At 40.2% G+C, this 3,750-nt stretch overlaps 1 long non-coding RNA gene across 2 annotated transcripts; it reads left to right on the top strand.

The window, feature by feature from the left end:
* Nucleotides 1–458: 458 nt before the first annotated feature.
* On the top strand, nt 459–3,328 carry LOC119016226. Of its 2 annotated transcripts, none has more exons than XR_005073921.1 (3): nt 459–800; nt 1,439–1,986; nt 2,649–3,328. It is a non-coding gene; the product is annotated as an uncharacterized LOC119016226 (long non-coding RNA). The 2 variants fall into 2 exon arrangements; XR_005073920.1 differs by having other exon boundaries at nt 1,803–1,986.
* The last annotated feature ends 422 nt before the right edge of the window (nt 3,329–3,750 follow it).

Consider the following 3,750-nt stretch of genomic DNA (forward strand, 5'->3'; position numbering starts at 1 on the left):
CCTTGAACATCCTGTTCATTTGCACATTTTCATTGCACATCATTCTTGTAATTGTTCACTGCCAGCCGGTCTGCTCCTTTTATCCTTTTACCCAAAAAACAGATTGTGTATATATATTTATATTGTATAGTTATATTTTCTACTTTTTAAAATAGTTTATGTTGTTAATTTGTTATATTTTCTATTCTTTAAATAGTTTATATTGTTAATTTGTTATATTTTCACTTAATAGTTATTTGATGCATGCACCAATATCACCACAACAAATTCCTCGTATGTGTAAAATCGTACTTGGCAATAAAGCTTTTTCTGATTCTGATTCTGATTGTTTTGTAGCTAAATGTCTTATTCAAATGTTCAAAAACGTGCATGTTTTGAAATAAAACAAATCTACCTGCATTTTTTAAATCTGATTATTTGTTTGCAAAAGTTAAAATGAAGCAATGCCTTCTGGGAATTTGAAGACTGAATCGAGTAGACCGTCTGCGTGCTTGTTGGAAGTTGGAGACTGGAAGTTGACTGAGATTAAGCTAGCAAAAGATGAATCGAGGCATCAAGAGACACAAGGGGGGAGCGGAGAAACAGGAACAAATCTAAGAGAGCACTGTTGGCTGAAGGTGAAAAATGCTGCAAACTGAGTTGTTTTTAAAATCAAGTGCAGCTTGAGCTAGCACTAGCGCTTATAATGCTAGCACTATTGTACACCAGGGACAAAGACAGGACAGTGAGGAATATGATCCAGAGGAAGAATAAAACAAGCAAGAGGAGGATGAAGACATAGACATGATAACTGCATGATGGTAAGACATGTTGTCCGTGGTTTATACAGAAATTCTTAAGCTGAATTTAATACCTTTTACTACCTTATTTAATACCTTCACAACATTTTTTAAAACCAACACGACTTTGAGCTGCAGACAGACAGACAGAGAGACCGAGAGATTCCAGTTGTGGATTTTTCAACATATCTTTTATATACAGAGTACTGAATCCATGGCTCTATTCGACAGTCTCCTACTATGTCAGGTAGAAGTGACAGTAAAACTGAAAACATGAGAAATGTCAACATAAATGAAGTAATATGACACAGCTCTCTGGTGCTTGGCTGGTTTGACCCGGCACATCATCCATGAATAAGAAAAGTAAAGCACTTTGGTGTCAGAGTGCACTTGAGAATCATTACTGCTGTAACACTGTAACAAAGGATGAATATCTGAAATTAACTTACAAACAGATCTCAGTTCCTTAATGTGGAGATTCAACATCATTAACCACTTCAACATCATGGGGGGGGCTTACAAGTGCCTCAACTGTGTGGCCTTTTCCTCTATTATTTTGTCCAGTTCGGCCAGTTCAGCTTTTTTGTCTTTAGATCTTCTGCGAAGAGTGTTAGACTTTGTAATTAGATCGTCCATCTTCGTTCCTGCCTTTCCCTCAGACATCCACACGCTGTTTCAGTGGTCGAAAGGACACAAATTCTTCACCACTGCCCTCAACAGAGAGGAAGGATGTGAACTGCTGAATGATGACATCACCTACCTACAATGTTGACAGGAAAATTAAGATACAATTATTCACACCATTATTACATTCCATTCTTCAACATCCATTTGACAAAATACATACAACACAGCATCACATAATAGTATCCACATAGATCTACAAGTTCATTTAATTTGGCAAAAGCAAAGACACTTTCATGCTCAGGGTAAAAAGGCAGAAAATCCCAAATTAAACCTCTAGCACAAGTTCTTAAGCAATTTGCATAACCTATCTGTCCCTATACAATACTTTCTTACCAGCTGGAATGCCACCTGCCAACTGCTTTCCCTGGATGAACGTTTGCACTATACTCTTCATCTGTGTGATGCACCACTCAGGATCTCCAAACATGCAATCTGCCTGACCACAGCGGATTTCAGGGGACATTTCTCTTGCAGCTTCCTAACCACCTTAACCAGGCACTGCAAACATTCTCGCCTGAAGGTGAGCACTGAAATTTCACCTATCTTGCATCCAAGGAGCATTAAGGAACATGCACATTAGTGATTTGACAGGAAATGTTTACTTTTTAAATCTAAATCTTAGTAAACTTATGATGATATTAGAAATACTGTACTGAACATACATTGCTGGTTGATTTGTGCAGGCATCACAATACACATATACACCTCTAAAAAGCCAAACCCAATAACCTACAACAAAATTACCTTGATGGCTCAGCACCCAGGCCTATGTCAAGATTTCTAAGGGAGACCCAGTTCTCCTCCTCAGACACCTCGATGTTGGTCAGCTGCAGGGGGGTTCGGTCCTGTAGGAGCTCCCGTTTCACCGCTGCAGTAAACTCTTATAAGGACAACTAGCAGTTAGTGACCAAGTCCTTCCTATCAATTGATACAGGTTAATCAAATTCTAATTAATTGATCAAAATCTTGACAGTGATAATTACCATCAAGAGCTCAGTTAAATCTTTGGCCAAAAAGGGCAACACTGGCTTGTCCGTTTGGTATCTGGTTAGAAGGAGTTAAAGCTTCTTGATATGGCAAGAAAAAACTCCAGTTTTGGGATGATTAGAGGATCCCCTTGTGCTGCCAAGATGGTGTTGTATGAGGCCGTGCTGAGTTTTAGGACCTTCTTCTTCTCTGCAGCATCCACGTATGTTTGAAGCATGGGCCAAACTGCTATTGCTCTCTCTACCACTGGCACATTGTCGACCCATCTATGGCCGCAGAAAGAGAACCTGGTGAGGTTGGTGAACTCCTCTCTGTGGAATAAAAAGTGCATCCCTCGCAGGAGGTTTTCAAGTTGCCATGCTGTGAAGCCCGCCTTCATTGCATTGTGGAGGGTATGCAGCTCCCAACACTAATGACTTGAGCACCTCCATGTAGCTCAGCATGCTCCTTTTGAAGAAGATCCATCAGCTTAAAATTTACATTTGGCCCATCCATTCCAACCGACAGAAGCTGCCTCATATTCAGTTGTGCGACACATTCCTGTGAACTGTCGTGAAATAGCAATTTATTGTTGAAATGAACTGTATTTAGTATCCAGATAGTTATATATGCTTCAACATTGAGCATTCAGACAATCTTAGCCTACAATTATGGCGTTACATTTTCCTAAAGCAGAACGTGAGCCAGGTGTTGGGCTACATGTGACACATATGTGAGATAGGCCATTGATCAAACCTGATGCTAAAACATAGTTCAGTCAGCTGGTTTGTTAGAATAGTAGCCTAAATCATCTAAGGCTCCCTAATGGTGATACTCTTTAGTTTATGATTAGGTTAATAATCGTTAAATATATACAATAAAATCTTTCAAACAACATTCCTATAATTAATCCATGCTCAGACTTCTGATTAAGCATCACAGTAAGGTTACTTACACTTCACAAACCATGCTACTATTTAGATCAGGGATGGGGAACCTCCGGCCTCCGGGCCGTATACGGCCCGCGAGACAGTTTGGTCCTGCCCGCGAGGCAATCCGTAAATACATTCACAAAAAATTATTTCAGTTACTTAATAAGTTATTTCAAATGTGCAATTAAATGCCCCCGGGGCGGGTGTCTGTCTCTCCGGGCCATGACCAAGGTTATTGAACACAACATCAGCGTAACGGTCATCGCGTGTCACCTCATCGCGTTGTGTCCTCAGTGACTGACAGGTACCAACAATGAGAGGAGACTCACGTCAGCTAAAACGGGAGATGGCGAGTAAGAAAAGAAAAGTTGGTGCGGAGTGTCACT

The sequence above is a fragment of the Acanthopagrus latus genome, unplaced genomic scaffold, assembly GCF_904848185.1.
Source record: "Acanthopagrus latus isolate v.2019 unplaced genomic scaffold, fAcaLat1.1, whole genome shotgun sequence".
NCBI lineage: Eukaryota > Metazoa > Chordata > Actinopteri > Spariformes > Sparidae > Acanthopagrus > Acanthopagrus latus.